Source organism: Staurois parvus, unplaced genomic scaffold (assembly GCF_062004578.1).
Source record: "Staurois parvus isolate SC_StPar_1 unplaced genomic scaffold, SC_StPar_1.0 ptg000818l, whole genome shotgun sequence".
Taxonomy (NCBI): Eukaryota; Metazoa; Chordata; class Amphibia; order Anura; family Ranidae; genus Staurois; species Staurois parvus.
This window is the reverse complement of record NW_028318614.1, coordinates 9,249,781-9,277,068: the sequence shown is the minus strand read 5'-3', so window position 1 is coordinate 9,277,068 and position 27,288 is coordinate 9,249,781. Positions and strand designations below refer to the sequence as shown.

Below are 27,288 nucleotides of genomic sequence, written 5' to 3'. Positions count from 1 at the left end.
AGAAGAAGAGGATGATGATGATGAAGGAGAAGAAGAAGGATGAAAAATAAGAGGAATTCCAGTCCGGCAAAAAGTGTCTCTGCACAGAGCTCTGCTATTTCTTTGACAGTTCCTTGACATTTACAGCGGTTGCAACATTGTATCTATTTGTTTCCGAATAAAACCATCTGTATCCTAAATGGATACAAATAGATACATTGTTGCAACCTCTGTAAATGTCAAGGAACTGTCAAAGAACTGTCAAAGAAATAGCAGAGCTCTCTGCAGGGACACTTTTTTTTTTAAACGGGGATGAAAATCGGCCGATTTTTTTTACCATTGGTGGTAACGTCGGCTGCTTGAACGACCGATTTTTCGTTTTTTAAAAGAAAAATCGGCCGTTTTTCTCCCCGTCTATGGCCTGCATTACTGCCAACAAGGGATGGACAGTTATAGACAGCTCAAACAGAGAGAAGTAAGGAATCTGATTGTCAGTGAAATCTATAAAGGTAAAACATAATCCACCTGTCTGATATGTTTGTTGATGTGAATGGCTGGAGTGTCTGCAAAGGATAACAACCACCTGTTATTCATTTCTCTTTCAAAGGGAAACTGCTTCTTTACATTGTCTGGAGGAAGCCATGACTTCACAGGTTGTTCCAATCCTCAGAGAGGAAGAATTTATATACCAATTATAAAGGGAAGGTCTTAGGAGCACCAGTTCTACAAGTTCCTATGTCTGAAACAACAGATTGATCATCCAATTGCAGGGCAGAATGTACTACATCTGAGTACTAAAGACTGATTGTAAGGTAGAATCACATGGAACTTGCTGAAATACAAGCTCTGAGTCTGAATTGGAGATAGGGGGCTAAGGCACACTTGGAGGTGGAGGGTCACTGGAATCAGAATGGAATTCTATTGTGGAAGGGGCTGGAGTGTGTTTGGAATCCCTGTGAGCAGATCGTTGCATTAATTGTACACAAACTGATAAAAAATCCAAAGTGAATATTAAAGGTCTTATGGAGATACACACCTGGTTGGAGGTCGATGTGACAGGAGGGTTTTCCTTACACCTCTGGTCCAGACATCTCTGGAGTAAAGCAAAGAGAGTGAAAGAGCACAGAGTAGCACATGTGCCAGATTTGAGGCAGGCTTGGCTTTGAGGTGCTTATGCAGACCAACAGGTACTGTAGGTCCTGGGAAGACGTAGACCAGAAGGCAGTAGGTTGAAGCACTGGAATACAAAGCAGACTGGAAGCATGGTTTTCCCAAAGGGTGGTCAGTAGCAGAGGAGAAAGATAGCAGGAAGGGTAGCAAATGGAGTCATGATCAGCTGGAAATTAGCAGAGACAAGCCATGGTCAGGATCTAGCCAAGGTCAAACCAGGAATCAACAGAGACAAACTCTGAACTAGCCTAGGCCAAGAACTGGAAGGCAGAGCAGAGACAATTCCAAGGGCAGGCAGGATCCAGAACAGGAAAGCAGATTTTAGGAATATGTTCAGGGTTAAATTCATATACACTTTTATATAATACGCCCCCTCTTCTCCTTATCATATTACTATCCTCTGTTCCCAAATCTCATTTCGTTACCCCTCTGCTCCACCCCAAAACTTGTACATCTCCCCCTCATTGCTATCATCTTCCTACTATTGCTCTCTTCACCTCCCCAAAATGCCTCTTCCACTCCTCCTTCTCATTTTCCTCTCCTCTGTTCCCAAAATCCATTCACTACATCCCTCTGCTCCTCTGAAAGAATTGTATATTGTGTCCTCACTGCTTCCTTCACCCCTCTACGGAACCCACCACCTCCTCCTATTACTCCACTCTCCCACTGACCCCAACACCTCCACTAGTAGTTTCTCACGTTCCTGCACATCCCGCTCCCATGCCACCTTTCTCACCCTTCTCCTCCTAACATCTCCCCGAATCCTGGCCCTCCACCACCTCCCTCACCCACACAACACCCTCCTGCCTCCACGTCCTGCCGCAACCCCCGCAACTTAGTATCTGTCCCCCTGCTCCCTAAAATCTCCCCCCCCCCGTTTTCATGTGCACTCCTGAACGCCCGATCGGTGTGCAACAAGCTTACTGCCATCCACAACCTCTTTGTTTCCTGCTCCCTCAACCTCCTAGCGATCACGGAAACCTGGATCCAGCCCACTGACTCTACCTCCCCTGCTGCACTCTCCTACGGAGGTCTCACCTGGACCCACTCACCCAGACCTGACGGTCGTAAAGGTGGTGGGGTTGGTCTGCTCCTGTCACCGCAGAGCATCTTCCGAGTCCTCCCAAACCCCCCCTCCCTATCCTTCTCCTCCTTCGAGGCCCACTGCGTCCGACTATTCTCCCCAACCCCCCTGAAGATTGCTGTGATATACCGGCCTCCTGGATCCATACCCCGCTTCCTGGATGACTTTTCCTCCTGGCTACCCTTCTTCCTCTCCTCTGAGCTACCCACCATCATCCTTGGGGATTTCAACATCCCTGTCAACCTCGACAACCCGGACACATCCCATCTCCTCCACTTAACCTCCTCCTTTGCACTTGCACAGTGCATACAATCCACCACCCACTCCAATGGTAATATCCTTGATCTTGTCTTCTCCAACCGCTGCGCTCTCCACAACCTCACTAACACCCCATTCCCTCTCTCTGACCACAACCTGATTACCTTCTCTATCTCCTCGTCCTCCAACGCCTACCCCTCCAAATGTCACACTACTACCAGCCGTAACCTCCGCAACCTCAACCTTGCCCCCCTCCACTCTGCAGCTGATCAACTCCATGACAGCATCCTCCCCCTGTCCTGCCCCGACTTGGCTATGACTGCCTACAACAACACGCTATCAACAGCCCTTGACTCACTAGCGCCTTTAACCACACGCAACATCAGACCCCGACCGCTCCAGCCCTGGCATACTGATCACACCAAAACCCTCAAACGACACAGTCGTGCCCTGGAGCGACTATGGCGCAAAACAAAATCCCAACAAGCCTTCACCCGCTACAAATCTGCCTTCCACACCTACACCTCCTCCCTCCACGCAGCCAAACAAGCCTACTTCCTGACCCTCATCAAGACCCTCTCCTCCAATCCTCGCCGACTCTTCTCCACCTTCAACTCTCTACTTTCGCCACCCCCACCTCCACCCAGCACCTCACTCACCGCCTTTGAGATTGATAATCACTTCAAAAACAAGATTGACACAATTCGCAAGGACATTGCCGCAACTCACGCGCCCTCTCAACCCGTCCCCTCTCACACAGCTACCCCCTCATCCCCCCTCCCCCTCGACATAACCCGCAGGGACTTCGTCACTGCTCAAACTCCCTCCAACCCTGTTCCCTCTCCCACGTCCCCACCACTGCTCTGACCTCCACTTCCACCCCACCCTACATTCCTCATACTGAAGCTCCCCCAACACTCCGCACTTTTGACCTTACTACCAACGAGGAAGTCTCCAAGATCCTCTCTGATGCCCGCCTCACCACCTGCCCCCTCGACCCTATCCCCTCACAACTCCTACGACCTCCCTCCCCCTCCATCCTATGCTCCCTCACCCACATCTTCAATCTCTCCCTCTCCTCAGGCACTTTCCCCTCCCCTCTGAAACATGCACACATCACCCCCATACTTAAAAAGCCCTCCCTGGACCCCAATGACCCGAACAACCTCAGACCCATCTCCCTGCTCCCATTTACATCTAAACTCCTCAAGCGCCTCGTCTACACCCGCCTATGCTCTCACCTCAACGACAACCACCTCCTCGATCCCCTACTGGCTTCCGTCCCCTACACTCCACCGAAATCGCCTTACTCAAACTCTCCAATGACCTTCTAACCGCCAAAGCTAATGGCCACTATTCAGTGCTCCTACTCCTTGACCTCTCTGCGGCCATCGACACAGTCGACCACCCCCTCCTCCTCAAAAAACTACACTCCCTCGGCCTCAGAGATTCTGCTCTCTCCTGGCTCTCATCCTACCTGTCACAACGCTCCTTCAGCGTTACCTATAATGCTACCACCTCCCCCTCACTCCCCCTCTCTGTTGGGGTCCCTCAATGCTCTGTCCTTGGGCCCCTTCTCTTCTCCATCTACACCTCCTCCCTTGGCCAACTCATACACTCTCACGGCTTCAACTACCACCTCTATGCCGACGACACACAAATCTATCTCTCAACCCCCCACCTCACCCCCTCGGTCTCTGCCCAAATCACACACCTACTGAGCGACATATCAGATTGGATGTCGCTCCACTTCCTTAAACTGAACCTCTCCAAAACCGAGTTTCTTGTCTTCCCCCCAGCCCGGACCCCACCCCCCATTGATTTCTCCATCACATCCAACAACGCCAATATCAAACCCGCCCTGCAGGCCAGAGTACTTGGTGTCATTCTGGACTCCAACCTATCCTTCCAGCCCCAAGTCCAATCTTTAACAAACTCGTGTAGACTCCACCTCCGCAACATCGCCAAAATACGCACGTTCCTAACCCCAGAAACCACTAAACAGCTCATCCACTCCCTCATCATATCACGACTCGACTACTGCAACTCCCTCCTCACTGGCCTGCCTCGCCGCTGGCTATCCCCGCTTCAGTCGATCCTGAATACGGCTGCCAGACTCATTCACCTTTCCAACCGCTCCGTTTCCGCCACCCCCCTCTGCCAATCCCACCACTGGCTTCCGATTGCGCAACGGATCAAATTCAAAATCCTAACACTGACGTACAAAGCCGTCCACCACACTGCCCCAAATTACATCACTGACCTAATATCAAAGTACCGCCCAGCACGCACACTCTGCTCCTCACAAGACCTCCTTCTCTCTAGTTCCCTGGTCTCCTCCTCCCATGCCCGCCTCCAGGACTTCTCCAGGGTGTCACCCATCCTCTGGAACTCCCTGTGCCAACCCATCAGATTATCACCTACTCTCCTCTCCTTTAGGCGCACCCTGAAAACCGATCTCTTCAGGGAAGCCTACCCCACCCCCTGCTAACTTGACCGACCTCCTCCACTCTTCCTACCACTCCATCCCCCACAGCTATCTCCTCCTGTGCCACCATCCCCTCCCTCCTAGATTGTAAGCTTGAAAGAGCAGGGCCATCAATCCCCTCATGTTTTGCATTGTATTGGTATTGTTCTGTCACATGTTCTGTCCCCCTTTGTAATGTACAGCGCTGAGCGAACTATCGGGGCTTTATAAATACTGTATAATAATAATAATAGGGTAACAGCTGAATACCATCCAGCAACTTCATGGCTCAGTTCTGTTCCTCAGATTGGCTGTCTAGCACCAAGCCTGAGATTAGGCATGCATACCTGTATAGACATTCACACAGCATGCCTGTATGAATTAATGTGCTTGTGTGAACTAGCATATTTATGCAAACATACGTACACATGCACCCAGCAGAGAGATGACCTTTAATCTGTGCACTGGCATGTGCATCCTTTGATGCTGTCTTAACAGGTGGTATGAGAGGTTTCAGCTTTATGCAGTGGAGTTTTATAAGAATCTGACGAGGAAGACTCTATATTAATAGGGGTCCCAGGATCCATGTTGCTGATATTGGCATCGCCTGAAAATACAGAGAAATCGCCCCTATCCACACTAGAGAAGCATGGACTGAGGTCACCAGTGGGATTGAGTGGGATTGTCCTCTGTATGTCTACTGAGAGACATGTTGCAAAGCACAGCATACAGCAACTAGTTTCAAGCAAAGGCAAGGCCTTGCCTTACTTACAACCCTGGAAGCTAATGCCCATGAGGTTCATAGACAACTGACCACAATAGACTGTGGCTTGCATAGGCACTTTTTCACACCCATTCTGTTCTTGGGTGAGGACAGCCCCAGGTTCTGCATACTCCTATCAGTATATACTTAGAAAGGCTTCAAGTAGTCGGCATATGCCAGGAGGAGAGCAAATGTAAGGATCTGCTTCAACGCATCAAATGTTTGTTGTTGGGGCTCTTGCTACTGGGCCTGGATCAATGGGGAGGACTCCCCTTCCTTTTAGGTGGACTGTCCACTCAGGAACTGGGTGAGAGGGGTGGCAATATCAGTGCACATTTTTGGATTAACCGCTGATAATATCCCACCAATCCTAAGAAGGATCGTAGCATGTTGATCGTTTTAGGGGGAAACCACTCCTGAACCACCTGGATCTTGGCCGGGTCTGGGGTGACCCCCCCAGCCTCCATGACATGCCCCACATATTACATTTTCTGCCTCATCAGGCGACACTTGCTGGGATTTAGCCTGTAGTGAGCCAGTTGGGTGAATACTTGGTCCAGGTGCTGTATGTGGTTGTTGAACAACTTAAAATAATGATGTTGTCTAAATAGATCAACACAGTCTCGAACTTGTAGTCTCCAAACACCTCTCCATCAGCCGTTAGAAGGTGCTAGGAGTGTTCCTCAGCTCAAGGGGTATGCGGTTAAATTTAAATAGTCCCGGCGGGGTTCTCCCAGTCCTGTTCCTTTAATGGGACCTGCCAATATCCACTTGACAGGCCAAGTGTAGAAATGTATTGAGCATGACCTAGAGCTATGAGCGACCCCTCTACATTCAACTTGCAATAGTTCACACAGAAATGCAGGCTACTGTCCTTTTTGTGTACTAGGACGACAGAGGCTGCCCATTAGCCGTGACTCTCTTTGATTATCCCACTCTGTAGCATATTACAGAGTAAGTCCTTGATCTCTTGGCACAGGGCAGGTGGAATGTGACGGTATCGCTCCCGGAGGGTGGAGTGTCTCCCATATGGATGGGGTGATCTGTTGCCTTAGTACAGCCATAGTCTTCACAGCTAGTGGCAAAGACCAGTAGGTGTTTCTCCAGCAGTTGATGCAGAAGATGCTGCTGAGGGAGAGGGTAGTCTTGAAAGGGGATGGCCTACTGGTCCATTAGCTGTTGGTATTTTTCATTTTTCAGGGAGCCCTTTGGAGCTTGTAAGGGGGCGCACGCAGCCTCCACTCCATGTTGGGCATTGGAGATGCAGTGGCTGGGCACAAAGAAGAGATCGGAGATGATGGTGTGACTCAGGAGCAGGACCAAGGTGGTTCCAAAGTTGATGAGCTGGACCAAAATTTTACCCCTGTGGTCCCAGCACCCCAAGGTCTTTGCAAGAGTCTGCCATCAACATGACTCATTGTAACTTCTTCTGGGACCCAATAGGCAAGGACCAGGTGACCTCTTGGAGGGGAGCTAGCTGTAACTTTTGTTTAGGAGCTGTGCGGACAACCCCCACTCATTCCGTCTGTCATCTAGCTGCTTGCTGGTAGGCCTCAAAGACCCAGATCACTTCGAGCCATACAGCTCACAGGCCGTCCCCGTGCATGCCTCCCCAACAGTTCCATTTTGGCTAGCAGGTGGGGCAAGTCCAAGTCCTTCAAGACATTCATGCCCAAGACAATGAGTACTGCTTAACTTTTGAGGTTAAGGGACGAGTCACCACAACAACTACCCATTCTACAATCTGGTCATATATTTGTATCTTTACCCAGGTAACTAACCAGATTATCTGTTATGATCTTAATCAGTACACTTTATTAACTGCTCAAGTCTCAAGTTTCGGACAGGCCAGTTGAACAAAAATATATGCTCCACTGAAAGACCACTTTGACTGGTGCGTTACTGATAGATGAATGGGAGTGAATCTTGTACAAATCTCTTAAGGCATTGCAGCCTGTTTTATTATTGGAACATCTATAACTTTTAGTATGCATAGTTAACATTATCGGTTTTATTAATTCTTTCTCACAATTAGTTGCACACTCTTTTTAAAGTGGTACTAAACCCAGCTTATCAATTCTTAGATGTGGTGGCTGCATTCAATTTCTTTTTTTAGTTTTCTTCCCTTTATTTTCACCTTCTTTCACCTGTGGACTTGGCTAATAGGTCTGTTGTTTTGTAACTTCCTTTACCAGACCAAGTTGCCTAGCAAAAGTGGTTAGAGGATTAAGACATTTACCACTGACAGAGGTGCTTACAATGCTAGCTTTTATGCATTTACTGTATGTAAAGCCTTTATCCAATTTGTTAGTCAAGTCAATCCAAATCTTCTGTAGCATCCAACACTACCCTCTCCCAGGGTTCTTTTTCTCAGAGAAAAGGTGTAGGAACTCACCTCCCCCTCCCCTAGGTAATGCCTGTTCCCGCCCCTACCCACCCCTAGAACCGCCCCATAGGACCACCCTTGTCTCCACCACTACACACCTCCTATCTCCGCACCCTTTAGAGAACAGGGAACCAAGTATAATTTGGGGGGCTGTACAAGTAATTTGCATGGAATATGTTAATAAAAAGCAATGTAGTAAAATGTACAAAACAGAAATATCCAGCACCTAACAAAGTAAGCTCAGAGGCACTTCCAGACCATATCTAGCAAGAGACAGCCCCCATATCCAGCAAGAGACATCCCCAATATTCAGTAAGAGACAGCCCCAATGTCCAGCAAGAGACAGTCCTAATATCCAGCAAGAGACAGACAAATATCCAGCATGAGACATCCTCAATATCCAGCACGAGACATCCCCAATATCCAGCAAGAGACATCCCCAATATCCAGCAAGAGACAGCCCCATACTCCAGCAAGAGACAGCCCCAATAACCAGCAAGAGATAGCTCTATATTCAGCAAGAGACAGCCCTAATATCCAGGCAGCAGCCCCTATATCCATCCAGCAGCAACACTGACAATTAAACAATTACCAAAAGCAATGTATTTAGTCTCAGTCAGGCAGTGAGCAGTCAGGACAGGATAGGACACCGCACGGCAGCTATTCTTCTCAGATGCCACTGGCATCAAAACAGCAACATCCGGTCTGCTACAGGGAGAGGCGGAGTGCAGCAGCTATCAGTTAGCCTATCACTCTCTTACAGCTGCAGCCGGAACTATAGGAGCTGTGTCGGCTTATGCGGCCGCTCACTTTGTGGGCCATGGGCCGGCTGCAGTATTAAACATATTGTAAAAAAAAAGTTCTGTTCCCTGGCGGATGTGCCAGAATGCCCCTCCAGCACATTCTGCCAGAAAAAAAACCCTACCCTCTCCCTAGACTGACAATGCTGCTGTCCAAAGATGTCTAAATGTCCATATGAGGGAGGCCTTAATCTACTGCAATTTATTGGCTTGCTGAACAGCTTTCTGTTGTATGTTATACTGTATTCTATTTTTATAATCACTAAATATTTCTACCTTACTCAAATTTGCACCATGTGTTTTTTTAATATATAATGATCATGATAAAATATTTATTTATTTCAGGTACTTATATAGCGCCATCAATTTATGCAGCGCTTTACATATATATTGTACATTCACATCAGTCCCTAACCCTCAAGGGGTGTACAATCTAAGGTCCCTAACTCACATCCATACATACACATATTAGGGCCAATTTAGACAGGAGCCAATTAACCTACCAGCATGTCTTTGGAGAGTGGGAGGAAACTGGAGTACCCGGAGGAAACCCACACAGGCACAGGGAGAACATGCAAACTCCAGGCAGGTGGTGCCGTGGTCGGGATTTGAACCAGTGACCCTATTACTGCTAGGCGGAAGTGCTAACCATTTAGCCACTGTGCTGCCCAATATATAGATCATATGTTATAAAACTCCACTCACCCTAAACTTGCAAATATGTTCAGGATGCAAACCAAGTTGCACTCTACTCCCTGCACTCTGTTCAGAAATACCCAGTCTTATCTTTATTCTGTACCCTAACAGCTGAACTTCTATCTCTCTGCAGGATTTCAGAGTTTGCACACAAACCTATGTTTTTAAAGCGGAGCTCCACCCAAAAGGGGAAGTTCTGTTTTAACTACTAGTCTACAGGGCACTTATACCCCCCTTCCTGCCAAGGCCAATTTCCAGCTTTCAGCGTTGTTGCATTTTGAATGACAATTGCGCGGTCATGCAACACTGTACCCATATGAAATTTTTATCATTTTTTTGTGACAGATAGAGCTTTATTTTGGTGGTATTTAATCGCCTCTGGGTTTTTTATTTTTTCTTAAACAAACCAAAAACCACTGAAAATTTTGAAAAAAAAAGTTTTTTTCTTAGTTTTTGTTATAAAATTTTGTAAATAAGTGATTTTTCTACTTCACTGATCTGCGCTAATGAGGCTGCAGTGATGGGCACTGATAGGCTGCACTGATGGACACTGATAGGTGGCACTGATGGGCACTGATGAGGAGGCACTGGTAGGTGGCAATGATGGGCATGGAGAGGCATCACTGATGGGCACTGGCAGGCAGCACTCATATATGGCACTCATAGGCGGCACTGACTGGCACTGTTAGGCAGCACTGACTGGCACTGTTAGGCGGCACTGATAGGCAGCACTGGCGGGCACTGAGAGGCGGCACTGACGCACACTGATAGGCAGCACTGACTGGCACTGATAGGTGGCACTGATTGGCAGCACTGATAGGTGGCAATAACTGGCATTGATAGGTGGCACTGACTGGCACTGATGGGTGACACTGAAAGGCAGCTCAGATGGGCACTGATATGTGGCATTGATGTGCACTGGTAGGCACTGAAATTTGGCATTGATGTGGCACTGATGGGCACTGGCAGGTGGCATGGATGAGCACTGACAGCTGGCACTGATGGACACTGACAGATGGCACTGCTGGGGCTACACAGATCATCAGGGCACACTGATCATCAGTGCCCTGATGATCAGTGTACATATCCCCTCTGAGGGAGGCCGATTACCGACTCTCCTCTCCTCTCAAACTGTCAGAGTGACAGCTCGTGAGGAGAGAAATGCAGATAACCGGCATTTCCCTATTTACATGCGATCAGCTGTGATTGGGCACAGCTGATCACATGACCGAGCCGACATCTTAGGCTCTTTCCATTGATCCAGGAGCCGCGCATGCGCGGTTAGAATGGGAGGATGTCATATGACGTCCTCCCAGAATGAGAGAACCGCCTTGCGCCCATCATTGTACTATATAGTGGGCGGGAGGTGGTTAAACAAACTAAAAAATCCCAGCGCCAATCAAAGAAAGTATACAATTATGCAGCTGTGCACCAGTGAAAACCATCAATAATGAATAACACAAAAAACAGCGCAAAAATTAAATAAATAAAAATAATCACAAATAAATAAATGTCCGTGCAAAAAAAAAAATATATATATATATATATAATATTTCAAACATAAGTCCTTATTTTCCCAAAAGGATTTTCAAGACAATGTTCCAAAATGTGCTTCCACCTAATCACCACGTGAAAAATAATATTGACCGCACTCACCAGATGGATGTGAGTAATAAGCCTCATAGAATATAAGGGATCCTATAGCCCCTCAAGAGGAACTCAAATCACCTTCTTCACCCTGCTTAGATACAGCAATCGACTCCACTCTACTTCTCCATGGAATCCTCAATAATGTGCAAGGAAAGAAAGGCTACATAGTGTAATACTGCCACTCAATACCATATAAATCGATAGAATAAGGACACTCACATGTTTCATTAAAATAACAGGCCTTGTTTAATAGCCTCAAAGGCTTCAAAGGAACAAGTTTCCAAATTGTAAATATAGGGATCTCACGCTTTAAGAATCACTGTAGAGGATGACCAGCTTTCCACCTCTAAAATGGCCGCTTGAACCGCAAAAGTCGGCGTGCGTTCCAAATACCAGAAGTGACGTAGGCCAAGGTCTTGAGAACGCCCTGTGGGTGGGGCGAAACGCGTTGACGCACTCACGGTCTGCCGTCATCTTGGCCTACGTCACTTCCGGTATTTGGAACGCACGCCGACTTTTGCGGTTCAAGCGGCCATTTTAGAGGTGGAAAGCTGGTCATCCTCTACAGTGATTCTTAAAGCGTGAGATCCCTATATTTACAATTTGGAAACTTGTTCCTTTGAAGCCTTTGAGGCTATTAAACAAGGCCTGTTATTTTAATGAAACATGTGAGTGTCCTTATTCTATCGATTTATATGGTATTGAGTGGCAGTATTACACTATGTAGCCTTTCTTTCCTTGCACATTATTGAGGATTCCATGGAGAAGTAGAGTGGAGTCGATTGCTGTATCTAAGCAGGGTGAAGAAGGTGATTTGAGTTCCTCTTGAGGGGCTATAGGATCCCTTATATCCTATGAGGCTTATTACTCACCTCCATCTGGTGAGTGCGGTCAATATTATTTTTCACGTGGTGATTAGGTGGAAGCACATTTTGGAACATTGTCTTGAAAATGCTTTTGGGAAAATAAGGACTTATGTTTGAAATATTATATATATATATATATATTTATTTTTATTTTTATTTTTTTGCACGGACATTTATTTATTTGTGATTATTTTTATTTATTTAATTTTTGGGAGGTGGTTAAAGACTGGTCCCCCGCTCCCCATTAAGGATTGACACCTTTGGGGAGCGGGGAGATTGAGCGGGTACCCGAAATTGACAGGTACCCGCTCCTACTTCCGTTGTGATCGCCTGTCCTCCTACTCTCCCTCCCTGTAGTCTTCTGGGACATGTGACAGGTCCCAGAAGACTACGGGGCCATTCAGGAAGTGCAGCGCTACTCGTGCATGCACAGAAGGCGCCCGGCTGTAAAGCCGCAAGCTGTCACAGCCGGGTGCCCACACTGAATATGCCAGCTCCTGGAACACAGGACAGCTGGTGAAACGGGCTGCGGTGAGGACACTGTGGGATCATGGGACAGGTGAGAGGCTGTTTTTTAAAAGTCAGCAGCTACAGTTTTTGTAGCTGCTGACTTTTATTTTTTGACAGTGTGAGTGGAATTCTGTTTTAACACCTCAAAAAGCATCAGAATGAGGAGAATTAAGGCCAATATAGTTTATAAACAAATTTCATATTTGCCCAAATAGTGGAGTTGTTCTTTAACCACTTGACCTCCGAAGGTTTTACCCCCTTCATGACCAGAGCATTTTTTTGCTATTCAGTACTGTGCTAATTTAACTGGAAATTGTGTGGTCATGCAACACTGTACACAAAAGTATATTGTATAATTTATTATTACTATTATACAAATAGAGCTTTCCTATGGTAGTATGTAATCACCACTGAGTTTTTTATTTTTTAATTATATAAACGAAAAAAGACTGGCATTTTTGGTCAAAAAAACAACAATAATATTTTCTACTTTCTATTATAAAATATATCCAATAGAAAAAAATTTAAAAAAGCTAATTTCTTCATAAATGTAGGCCAAAATGTATTCTGCTACATATCTTTGTTAAAATAAAAATCCCAATAAGTGTATATTAATTGGTTTGTGCAAAAGTTATAGCATCTACAAACTATGGTATATATGCTGGAATTTACGCAATTTTGATGCTTTACTGGTAATGGCGGTGATCAGCAATTTATTGTGGTGGGAAATCTGGTGCTAGCTGATGCTGGCTGGGAGGTACATTAACTGACTAATACTGACATCAATAGTGACACTAATACAGTGATCACTGCTAATACTGTACGCTGTCACTGTACTAATGACAGTGGCTGGGAAGGGGTTAACTTCTAGGGCCAATCAAAAGGTTAATAGTGGTTAATAGTGTGCCTAACTAGGTGTAATGTGTGTAATGCATGCTGCTTTTACTTTACTATAAGGTTGAAATGTGGAAAAGAAAAGGTTGTTTTTGTAAACGCAGAACTCTGTGTGTGATTGGACACTGCCAATCAGCTGACTTCAGCCAAAATCATTGGCTGAAATCAGCTTCCAAACTTGTGCTGTGTCCAAAAATATGCACGCACCCGCAGTCCTGGAAGAGGGTAGTTGGAAGACATGTAGGTGCATGTCCCTGAATGCAGACAGTGTGAGTTCAGGAACATGCACCCACATCTACACATGTCAAATTGGGGGCAGCGGAATCCCAATTTTCATGAATGGGACTGTCTGCACAAGGATGTATGGAACAACGCCATAAAGATGGCATCTCACATCCCAGCCCGTCTGACTCAGTCTCTTATCCTTTGGCATACCAGAAAGTTACAATGTTACAACAATCAAAGTGAGTGATCATTGGGGAGGAGATACTGAGAAAATACATCTGAGTGCTACCCATGCAAGGACAACTGAATTTGACTGGTCCTTTTCCAAACAGTACAGAGGCTACCAGTCAACCAAGCAACAATCCATTCATTCTGGTTCCAAAAAACAGTCTAGGAGTTTGTTTTTTTGTGATTTATTGCTTACAGAACTTGTGGGGACCATGAGGTAGTCTCTTGGCATCTGGTTAATCTTAACAATTGCACAGCTATAACTAACCAGTGCATTGCTCAGTCAAAGTACGTCAATCAGGGTCTTTACTCACAAGTCCCCAGGACAGCTGCCTCCTACCAGCTTCCTCTGGACAAGGTCCAGTGAGTGAAACTCTCCTTCCAGACCCAATCCCCTTGTTAAGAATCCTACATCCAGCTCCAGGTTAGTCCCAGCTAAGACCCAGCAGTTCATAGGTTCTTAAGAGGCAAGAAGCCTCCTGAAGCTCTTGGAACCTTCCATGTCGGGGAAAAGAACAGTCTCCTTAGGACTCCAGGCTATTTACAACCTCCCAGACCACCATTTGGGTGCAACTCCCCAGGAATTGGCCAGGGCATACTAAATATTCAGGCCAGTTATTAAAATCCTCCGCCATAAGCTCTGGAAGCTTCTCCCAGAAGCAGAGGCAAACAATCAAACTCCCATACTGTGAAACCATGAGCAGACGAGAACAAATGATCACTGCTCCCTTGATCAAAGAAGGAGTCAAAAACTAGATTTACCTAGCATCCTACGCTACACATCTGTAGTGCTACCCTCATTAAGGCCACTTGGATATCTTCCCTAGTTTCCCCTTACTTCTCCCCGCAGCCAGGCACAGTGTTTCTTCAAATACACACACACGTTCGCTTGTTGTCTTCAATGACCATTTTAGGGGATGTTTGTTTTTGGAGTTTATTGTAGAGCTGGGAACAGGGGATTCAGTAGGATACTCCAAAATTAGAACTAAACACACTGAGGATATCTAGCTGATCTCTTAGCTGAGCACTTTTAAAGTCTTGGCTGAAGCATATAGCAGACTTCCCTTTACCTTATAGCAACAAGTAGTTTAGGAGTGAGCAAAATTCCTTTTTGCAATAGTAGTAGTTACGGGGCTGAGTTCCTCAGGTACAAGCCAGTTACGACAGACTGCGGCAGACCAAAGGTAATATAGCCGAGAAAGGTCCTTTGCAGCAACATCAATTGGACAGGCTGCGATGTCAGGCTTGCGCATAGTGATGTCACAAGAAGACTCCGCCCGACGTGTTTCCCCAAAATCCCTCTGGGATTGGAGATCTCCATGATTCTGAGGATGCCATTTTGGAGAAACACGTCGGGCAGAGTCTTCTTGTGACGTTACCATGCACAAGCCGAAGGACTGACACCGCTGCTGAACAGCTTTTTTGTGTTGTCACTGCTCTTTTTACTCATCTGAATGTAAGTGCAATATTGAGCTTTAATACATTATTTGGTTTTGACTGAATTGCACTATGAAGCTTCTTCCTGTTTAAACCCTTCCATACACGATCGCGGAGAGCTGCATGAGGTGGTTAAGCCATTTCCTGGTGTGAACACGCATTTGACTGCTGTTTCCATCTGCCCTTCTTGGAACTGTCAGTGAGAGTGTCAGTGTGAAGTGTGGACACAATCTGCGCACATGATATAGTTTGAGATCAGTTTGGTCCGGTAAGAGACTTGCTTGTCTTCTGAGCACTTTCTTGAGCACAGCAGCACTATATTGGAAGTTATATTTGGCACGCAGCACTTTTTTCTTCACATTGGATTTGGGAACTTTTAATTGTATTTATTTCATTTACATCCAATATGTAATAGGGATTTGGATTAAGTTTGCTGATAAACATATATGTATACGAATTATGTTTTTTGACACACATATTTTTATTGATTGATTATATTTAAAGTGGACAACTCACTTTTTTAGTTTAGTGTAAGCTCCTCTCAGTCAGCTTACTGTAGAACCAGGGTCACTCTCTCTAACGTCAGGCCCTCAGATCAATCCACCTGAGGCAGCATGGCAACCAGTGCCAGGCGAGGCAGCCTGCCTCCAGCCTGCCTGTTCAATCCTCTCACAGGAAATACGCTAACATGTGCTCACAGAACATCAATACCACTCCCAACATGCAATGAGGCCACACTCCCCTGCAAATGGCTAGGGCTGTATCCATATTCATGCTGTTTATTTGCCTAGCCCCTACCCATATTCTGGAAGGCTCTCATAGCTTCATGGGGGTGGGCAGAACTCATACAAACTCAAACAACACCAGAGCATCATGAGCAGACCTGACTAATCAATCACAGAACTCTGTTAACCAAAATACCACACTGAATTTACCTGACAGCTTCTCTGCTAAGCAGAGAAACACAGCTATAGTATTCTAACTATACAAATCCTAGCACCTGACTAGGAGGGTGCTACACATCCTATTGCCTGTAGGAGACAGATGACCTCATTCTTCCAGTGTCCTATTCTCAGGAAAACATTTGACAGGCGCTCACAACTATTTTCTAGTGATAAAATGTACAGTAAAATAATTACACACTTAGGCTGCTTTCATGATGATCCTTTTTTTTTCTGCTTTTGCGTTAAAAAAAGCAAAAGAAAAGCATTTGACCATGTAATCCTAGGGAACACTTTACACTGATCTGTTGTGGATCTGCTGTGTTTATTAACCACCTCCCGCTCGCCATATAGTCCAATGACGGGCGCAAGGTGGTTTTCTCGTTCTGGGAGGACGTCATATGATGTCCCCCCATTCTCACCTCGCATGTGCGGTTCTGGGAGCGTGCAGCGCAGCGATCAGCAGATAACCGATCCACGGAAAGAGCCCAAGACGTTGACTCGGTCATGTGATCAGCTGTGTTCAATCACAGCTGATCACATGTAAACAGGGAAATGCCGGTTATCAGCATTTCTCTCCTCTGGAGCTGTCATGCTGACAGCTCGAGAGGAGAGGAGAGCCGGAAACCGGCATTCCGCGGAGTGGACATGTACACTGATCATCAAGGCACTGATGATCAGTGTGCCCTGATGATCAGTGTGGCCCCAGAAGTGCCACCTGTCAGTGCCCATAAGTGTCACATCAATGCCACATATCAGTGCTTACCAGTGCACATCAATGCCACATATCAGTGCCCATCTGAGCTGCCTTTCAGTGTCACCCATCAGTGCCAGTCAGTGCCACCTATCAATGCCAATCAGTGCCATCTATCAGTGCTGCCAATCAGTGCCACCTATCAGTGCCAGTCAATGCCGCCTATCAGTGCCAGTCAGTGCCGCCTATCAGTGTGCATCAGTGCCAGTCAGTGCCACCTATCAGTGCCAGTCAGTGCCGCCTATCAGTGCCGCCTATCAGTGCCATATATCAGTGCTGCCTTTCAGTCCCCATCAGTGATGCCTGTCAATGCCCATCAGTGCCACCTACCAGTGCCTCCTCATCAGTACCACCTATCAGTGTCCATTAGTGCAGCCTATCAGTACCCATCACTGCAGCCTCATTAGCGCACATCAGTGAAGAAGAAAAATCATTTATTTACAACATTTTCTAACACAAACTAAGAAAAAAAAATTTTCAAAATTTTCAGTGGTTTTTGGTTTGTTTAAGAAAAAAATAAAAATCCCAGAGGTGATTAAATACCACCAAAAGAAAGCTCTATCTGTCACAAAAAAATGATAAAAATTTCATATGGGTACAGTGTTGCATGACTGTCATTCAAAGTGTGACAGTGCTGAGAGCTGGAAATTGGCCTGGGCAAGAAGTGGGTATAAGTGCCCTGTAGGCTAGCGGTTAAAATCCTGCTTGCTACATTTTTTGGTGCAGGTTTGGTGCGGTAAACAAACCACACCATTAATCTCACCTCACCATTGAAATGCATACATAACGCAGCATAAATGCATCAAAAAAGCACCTGCCATTACCTTTTTGATGCAGTTTTTGAATCACATGTCCTGTAAAATGTCATCGCAAATGCAGTAAAAAGCAGCAAAAGTGCATATGCGTTTTTACCATGTTTTACCTACAGATTAATATGAAAGTAGCCTTAATGTTGTAATGTGTCAGGAATTCATGCACACTTGAAAATTTACTGATAGGTAATATCCTTCAGCTGCTGACTAGTTGAACGCACTGAAATAGCATACAGATTGAAACTTCTGCACAGAAGTCATCAGGTAAATTTCTAAGTCAAAATCCTATGGAATACCTGTACTACAGTAACATACAGTATATCACCATTTATATCGTGTCTCTTCCCATCTGCCTAAATTAGCAGCATTTATCTCTTTTTTCACATTTTTGTGTTTTTTTTTTTGTTTTTTTTTTGAAGGTATCTTTTCTTCTGCCTATTCCCCTATCTACTCTGCTTGTCCCTCCTCATTTTTTCTGTCCCTCTACCACTCCACTTTCTAGAAGAGACAGATTAGATTTGCTCCTGTGTGGGAGGAATTTACATTTCCAAGTTGCTGTGGATTTCTGTCTCGCCTCAATGATTATTTTCATCTTATTCTTCCAGATCATACAGTATCTTATCATACTCAGAAACATGATGGTGTGGGCCAGGCGAACCGAAAACAAACACAGCCTTAGGGCTTGTATGAAGAGAGAAGCATCAGGATAGTGTAGAGGAGAAGAAAGGGTCGCAGGCATCTAGAGAGACGGATAAAGCTGAGGCAAGACTTGCAACTTCTCTAAATGTAAATTGGGCTTATGAAGTGCCAGCAGCTGACTAACAAAGCACACTTGGAGTTGTAGTTCAGGTTGTTAGATCCTCTACCAACTGCAAGCCTACACTTATTTCCAATTGTCTTTGTTCCTGCAGTCTCACTGGAAGTGTGGGTGAGCAGAGTTGAAACAACATTATATTAATTTGAGACTTTAGGCAACTTTTACTTTATGTCAGGTTTCTCTTCTCACATTTAAAGGTACATGGCAGTGAAGCCTGAATATTTTGCATTTAAGGCTTGTACACAAAAAAATGTGGGATGCAGAAGCACATTCTATGCAACATCCTTACTGCAGGGGAGCAAGCTAAAGGAACGGGCCTGAGCACTCAGTCATAGCCTAGATGCTATACGCAGCTTTCCTGCCAGGGCAAAGCAAAGCCAATACTACTCTAACTGCTCATGTGCATTGAGCCATTCAGGTTAATACACCCGAGGCTGCTTTGGGGGATGCTTTATGGTTTGATTTGCATCCTGGCATTTATTCTGTGTCCTAGCTGCCTTGCTAACATCCTAATCTTCCAAATGGTTCTGAATATGAGGCTGTAGACATGCAGGCCACAATGTTTCATGGTTCCAGCACTGCTTCCTCTCTAAGCCTATGGCAGCCTCAGCCACACCAACTGGAGCATAATGAAAAGATGAAACACAGAGCTGTTGTAACTACAGGACACAATTACTTTCAACTGGTGAGCAGAGGTGATTGTAGCCGTATTCGTGCATTTGTGACAGAAACAATTGAGTACTGTCCGTGATACTTTTTTTTATTTGTACTAACATACAATTGGTGAGCAGCAAATATATATATTCTGGTGTAGACAGTTTTACATACTTTGTGTATCATCCTTTCCATATTTTATGAATGAGAACATATGAAACTACGTCATGAAAACATGACTTTTTCCCTATTCAGACCTAGTAGCCTCATGCAATATGTCTCCAGTCAATGACTCTCTTGAAGCATGCCCCCAGTCTACATCAGCTCCTATAACATGTTCAGTCTCTTACAGTCTCCTGAAGCATGTCCACTATCTCTGACTTTCTCTTGTATCATGTCTATAGTCTCTGACCATCTCCTGTACCATGCCTGCAGTCTCTGACCATCTGTATGCACAGTCCCTGCCCATCTCTTGTTTCGAGTCCACAGTCTCTGACCATCTGCTGTATTATGTGCAGTCTCTGACCATCTCACTAAATTATCACTGAATTTTATGTGTAGCCATTTGATGATGTCAAGGGCCTCAATTTTGAGGACTTAAGGACCACCATATCAAGAAATGTGATCACAACTAGTTTATGGTATGTGGCCATTAAAGATATAGCATTTTCTTGGTGAAAACAGAAAATAAACATGCTATAATACAGAATAATAAATTATCAATAATGTTAGACATTGCTATGAAAACTGTATATGAAATACTTTACTTGTTAGATTTTATGAACACCTCTTCAGAATAGCTAAATAGCAACATTATCACCCTTTATCTATTTTAGCAGCACAGCTCCTTCATTTACTAGCTCAGAACTAGGCTGTGGAAGAGTGCAACTCTAATTAAAAAAAGAGGCTATTGTTTTAGAATCACGAGTTGATAAAATTGCTGCTTTTAATCAATTATCATTTTCAGCTAATTACCTTGCAATGGGAGCACAACAAATATGATACATTTCCAGCTTTCCAGTGTCCAGCAACCTAGAAATACTGAGCATTTGTAAACAAGGAACATTTGTTTCATCAAATGGTAAAAACATAATTTGCTGGCATGATCTTTGGGGTCACTGAATTTAAAAGTTGGTGTGATCACTTGGCTTTAGAGAAGTAGATAATTTACCATTAAGTAGATAATTTCTCTAAAGTCATAGTGTGTACTTGTCTCAGTCCAGGGTCCATTCCCAAGTGTTAATTCTCTCTGTTAACTCATTCCTCTGCTATTCGCATGAGTCAATTCTGACAATTTTCCTGACACCAAGAAAAAAAAAAGTGACAGGGGAGGGAGCTCCAGCACACAGCCTGTTATTGACAGCCTTAGCTCTGTTCCTGTGTGCTACGTGAAAATGGGGTGGGGGGCAGGGCCAGTGCTAGACTATTTTGCGCCATAGGCAAGACCAGCTACTTGCACCCTCCCCAAAAAAAACTTCATCTGTATTTCTACTTCACCCCTCCTAGCACACATCCTATTGCCTCTCAACTTTTCCACTGTAGCACAAATCCTCTTCCTCAAATCCCCCCACCTAGCATAAATCCCCCCAATTCCGCCTCCTAGCACAACCCCTTTCAAATTGCACTTCCCAGCACAAATCCTTCCTCCCCACCCCAATTCCCCCTCCTAGCACATTTTCCCCCCATGAATCCTCCCTCCTAGCACAACCCCCCCCCCCCAATCTCCCACCCCCTATCTCCTCCAATGACCGCATATCTTTCGGCAGCAGGGAGCCAGGGAATAAATCAAACACTGAAGATGCGGATGTAAGAGTGATCCTTGGTCAACTGCTTTATGGAGGATTGCTCCACTGACACGAAAGGAGAGCACAGCCTGCAACTCATGGTTCTCTCCTGTCTCTTTCCTGGCATTTCTCATTTGCAGGCTTCACTGCTCCAGGCTGTCCTCCCCTTTTCCCAGCCATGAGTGCAGGGATGGGGGAAGGTACTCAGCGGCCAGGCACAGCATCCATAGAAAGACCAGCCTGGGGGGGACAACTGAAATTTGGGGGGCTTAGCCCACCCCAGCACCCCCCTAGACCTGGCCATGGAGGAGAGTAGGGAAACCAGCTGCTGTGGCTGCACCCAAGGTGGCTGCCCAGTTTGCCTAGTGGTATACCCGGCCCTGGGGGTGGGCTGTACCTTCCCTCCAATCAGCTCTCCTCCTTGAGTGTAACTTCAGCTTCCTGCCTCCTGCTTTCTGGAAGCTCAGACAGGCTGTATAAATTCAATATGACTTAACCCTTTTATTGCTACAGACATAAGTACCACATCCAGCTGCTATAGCAGCCAGGAGGCCATATATAATTTCATTAGCCGACTGTCAGATTTCTGGTGGCAGCAGCTCAATCATTTATACCTGTAATAGAAGAAGCTTTAGGGCTTCATATGTTTGATATCTATTTATAACACATCCAAAACGCATCTGGACTGGTGTGAACTGGCCCTTGAAGTATTTATAAACCTTCACCTTGTAAAACAACCAATTTAAAATAGAAATGAAAGGTAAAACATTTGTGTATAGATATAAAAATCATTATAAATACCTTTTTTTTTTTTCTTTTTTTAATGTTTTATACGTGATCACATACTCTCTGTTCTAAGCAACAAAAGAGAGGTGAGGATAGAGAAACAGCAGGACACTGGTCTTCCCAGTGAATGGCTGTGCAGGAAGGCGGGTGTCAGAACATGTTTAATCACTGAAGGAAAGCAGGCTGAGTTCCCAGCACAGCTAAAGAACTGACCACACTGTGCTCTCATGCCTAGTGTTGTCAGTTTTAATAGGAAAGCAGAGGGACAGGCAGGAGCACCAGGGATTTCACACAAAGGAAACAATACAAAGAGAACATAATACTTTTTCACACAAGTACATGGTACAGCAGGCAATATCAGGAATATGAAATGTTGGGTTTACACATTCTGTAATGTCTCCACAAAGAAGTACCCCCACTAGAGCAATAACAGCTTATCCTGAGAATTAATTTTTAAACACAAATCCTAAATACACTGTGGATCTGGATCTTATGTGAACTCATGGATTTTGACTAGTGGTTCAAATTTGACAGTTGGAGCCATTCAATAGTGTAAGGTACCATCTAATGTGACAAGTATGGTCAATAAAGCATCACTGTGTACAGGTGAAACATGTACTAACTGAAATTTATAATGTATAAAATTGTATTGTCAGAAACATTGCAGTACCCCCCAGATTGAAAAGAGTTAGCAGCTGAGTGTTTTTCAGAAGGCTATAACTCATTAACAAGAGCAAATTACTTCCTTAAATTCCCAGTGGGTTCAACACAGCCTGAATGAGTGGCATCTGAGCAATCCCGACAGCACAGATGAGCTGAGAGGCAATGAAAAAATCATTTTTCCTAAACATGTATACATGTATATATGTGAATCTATATATAGAGAGATGTGATCCCTCTAGGCTGATTAAATCATCTGTCTACATTCTGAATCTGATTTGTATGATTTGCAGTGAATGCTTACAAAATCATTTCTATAAAAGATGACAGTGGATGATGTAGTGCTGCTTTTTCTCCTAAACTCATTTCTCTGAATAAGGCATTTGGGGTAGTTAGCTTTTCTCTGGATTTCAGAAGCAACTGTGAATAAAGTATATGTATGAGTATTATTATATATGATGCTTATCAGTCTCTTACATGGTTACAGGATGAGCTTACTTGTGTATGCAAACAGTGTAAGAGCTATAAATCTATTGTAGTTTTCAAGGTCATTTCAAGGTGACAATGGCATTCTATGGAAGTGAAAGATAATTCAAGGATGTGTAGACTATATCCACCATAGTGGTCACCACAAGCACTATGGGGATCAGAATTCTTCCGTTACCCACCAGAGGATGCCCCTATGATTTCAATCTTATGAAGCCAGGCCACCTGGTGGCTAAATTTAATTCTAAAATTCATTTTATGCATCTGTATGCCCTGCTATCTATACACTCTATATTTTCCTTTTTTTTCAAAGAGCATAGTAATACAGGCTGTGTATTTGATGGTTCTGTACACTGCCCTCTCTGAGGCCTTGACCACATAAATACAGAAAAAAGAAAAAGCTGAAAAGCATAGTATCATATGACAAGAACCTGCAGTCGCACCCAGGTGCACTGTCCATAGCCTGATGAAAATACTGTAGCTGCAAGGCGTTATAGAAAGCAGAGTTTAAAAAAATCAACTTTCTAAAAAGGTAAAGTGATTATAGGATTCCCTAAATCAAATACTAATAATATAACGTACATGTTTTTGAGGTTTTATTTATTAAATTTCCCTCTCTGAGCTTCCATTTTAAACAGTCCCCTGGCTGCACTGCTACATTGGCACTCTGTTTATGCCCCCTTTACCTCTGGGATCTATGGAGTCCTGTAGAGTCCCATCTACGGCAGCACGTCTTCCCGAAAGTTGTGGTCCGGCACCATCTTGCCGACTGGTTGTCACAGCGGTTGGCCGCTTCCTGGTTACTTTGTTTCAGCCACCTGCTGCACTGGTGCCGGTACCAATAAGGACTTCACAAGAGACTCCCCACTCTCAGCCATGGATTATTATATATGCCTGGTTATCTATAAAAATATGAGTTGCCAACTGTAGCCCTTTAGAAAAAAAACCACGGTGATTTTAATTCTGCACTTAGTCTGGCAACCCTCTGTGTTTTTCCTTAAACAAAACATTCAACACTGACAGGGGTGCTTACAATGATTAGCTTTTATTTATTTTTTTAAAACCTTAATCCTAAAAGGAATAACACTGTTGCTGTGTAACTGCTTATAAAGTATTAGCTGGTGTTTGGCTTCAATTTGTTAGTGTATCTAAATCTGCTGATACATCTAACACTCCCCTCTCAACCCCACTCAGAGTGACAATGTTGCTGTCCAAAAGAGTCTGTGTTGCTCCTCCGTCCAGAGTGTAAGCACTCCAATACAGGAGGAGTGTTACTGGCCAGATCACCAAGTGAAAACAGGGAAAAAAGCCTAAAAAAAGAAAACTGGTGCAGCCACCACATCTAATGGCTGGTAAGCTCCAATATATTATATTTGTAGTTTTCAGTTCAATACTGCTTTAAGTCATAGATCATTGTACAAATCACATCAACTTCTCTCACATACAAAATGCTACAATGGATACTTATGACAACTCGTACCTAAAACACGTAAGTATTGTCCACAACAGCCATTCTACATGTAATTCTTGTAAGACGGGTTCGTCTAATGAACCCAAAGACTCAATACACACAAGCAGTTAGCAAAACATTCTCTTTCCTGTTTACTCAGAGAAATGTGCCTGCCTTGTCTGCACGTATTACTATCAATGTTTCCCAAGTGGGCTCCCCTGCTCAGGGGAATAAAGTTATCTAAGCCAACAAGGGAGATTTAAAAGACAAGCACGGTGTGCACGATGTGTGTATGAACCCCAACACATCAACTGCTTTTACCACAAAAAACACAGAATTGATTATAGAAGAGACTTAAATTGTCAGTTTGGAAAAAAGAAACACAAAATTTCCTAGTAGAGTGCATAAAGGATAGACGTCTGTCTAAACTGGAGCCACTCCTATTACAAGAATGGTCCACCTGCATTATCTTTGCCTCTGTTTACAATTTTGCACTTTCCTTTGTATATGAATATACAATAAAGTGTATCTAAATGTAGCACTTCTCCCTTGGGGGTTGATGTTGAATTGGGTCCTCCTATAGTTCTGCAGAGCCAGTCATTTAGCATCTTCACATAAGCTCTCATCCGTAGACAGAAAAGTCCTTGAGCATTTGTTTTGTTGTTTTATTAAGTGGATTAGAACTTGGATAGGGTAAGGCGTGTATAGGATGCCCAAGGGAACTGAAATCTGAGGACAACTTCCTGAACTATTCACAGCTCCTTTTCTCTGACACAGTCTCTATTGGTCCTAGCCAGCAGCTCCTAGTTGTAACACCCCAGACCCTAGATGAATTCCTCTTCACCCAGCAATCTGGAGACCTTCTTCCTGAGTAGGGGATGTGGCTCCTGTTCTCTTAACCAGGGGTGGACTGACCATTTGGAAACTCGGGTACTGCCCGAGGGCCCAGGGTCAGTAGGGGGCCCCATGAGATGCCCCTGGTACCTTTTTCATAGGCTTTTTTGAGTTTGGGCAAGGACACAGGGTCCCCATGATCTTCTATTGCCCGGGGGCCCCATGACAGTCAGTCCGCCCCTGCCCTTAACCACTTGCCTACCGGGCATTTATACCCCCTTCTTTACCAGGCCAATTTTCAGCTTTCAGCGCTGTCGCATTTTGATTGACAATTGCGCGGTCATGCAAGATTGTACCCATATGAAATTTTTATATTTTTTTTCTCACAAATAGAGCTTTCTTTTGGTGGTATTTAATCACCGCTGGGCACTTTACTTTTTGCGATATAAACAAAAAAATGCAAAAAATTAAAAAAAAAAAAAGTTTCTTTGTTTCTATTATAACATTTTTCAAACAGGTAATTTTTCTCCTTCACTGATGTGCGTTGATGAGGCAGCACTGATAGGCAGCACTGATGGGCACTGATAGGCAGCACTGATAGGCGGGACTGATAGGCAGCACTAATGAGGTGGCACGGATAGGGGGCACTGATAGGCAGTACTAATGAGGTGTTACGGATAAGCGGCACTGATAGACAGCACTGATAGGTGGCACTGACTGGCATCACTGCTGGGCACTGACTGGCGGCACTGCTAGACATTGACTGGCGCAGCCGCTGGGCACTGACTGGCGCAACCGCTGAGCACTGACTGGTGGCACTGACTGGCAGCACTGCTGGGCTACACTGATGGGCACTGGTGGGTGGCACTGGTGGGCACAGGTGGGTGGCACAGGTGGGTGGCACTACTGGGCACAGGTAGGTGGCACTTCTGGGCACAGGTGTGTGGCACTGCTGGGTGGCACAGGTGGGCGCACTGCTGGGCACAGGTGGGTGGAACTGGTGGGTGGCACTGCTGGGCACCGATCATCAGGGCCCTGATCATCAGTGCCCTGATGATCGGTGCCGATCCCTGCTCTGACAACTGCCGGTTCTCGGCAGTACTTTCCTCATGCTCTGACAGCGTGAGGAAAGTGCAGCCGAGAACCGGCAATTGCATTTCCCGGTGATCAGCGTGTCATTGGACACGGCTGATCACGTGGTAAAAGGCCGCTGTGACTGGCTTTTTACCACATCACATGATCAGCTGTGTCCGTAGGACACAGCGATCACGGAGATCGCTGGGTGCGTGCCTCTGGGGGCGCGCAGGAGAGCACGTTCTGGGAGGATGTTATATGACGCCCTCCCAGAACTGGCCAGCCACAGTGTAGCCGTCATTCGGCTATCTGCGGTTGGCAAGTAGTTAAATAAGGTGCACAGTCACTAGCAGAGGGCTAATCTGGTTTCTCACCAGAGTGCTCCTTCCCTTATCCACCCAGGGGGTGCAGGTGTACTCACTTAGATCCTCTCCTGTACTGTAGGATGGCTACTACTACCAGGCCTATCAGCTGGGCCGCTTCTTCTCTGCTATACAGGTCTCAGGGGGCTAGTGAGTCCAGAACTTTCCTCCTCTCTGCCTCCAGGCTCACAGGTAAGCCCCATCCCGCCAGGCCTCCTGGCAGCCTTCTTCCCCCAGCCTCATATCTTCCTGTCTCACACTCCTCTCCCACCACCTCACTCTCTGCTACTGAGCAGGCTCTTCCTTTTAAGAGAGTCCCAGCCCCTTGCCAAGCCTCCTGTTGAGGATTGGCTACGGTTCCTCAAGAGTCAAGACTGTAGCTAGCCACTCCTGAAATCCACCCACTGCCTCCAAGGCCCTCCTCTGAAACCTCAGAGCAGGGTGAGATTCCAGACAGGCTG

At 45.2% G+C, this 27,288-nt stretch overlaps 1 pseudogene; it reads left to right on the top strand.

Moving 5' to 3' along the window:
* Positions 1-13,806: 13,806 nt before the first annotated feature.
* LOC149444056 (one cut domain family member 2 pseudogene) overlaps positions 13,807-27,288 on the top strand; it is a 36,809-nt pseudogene continuing 23,327 nt past the window's right edge.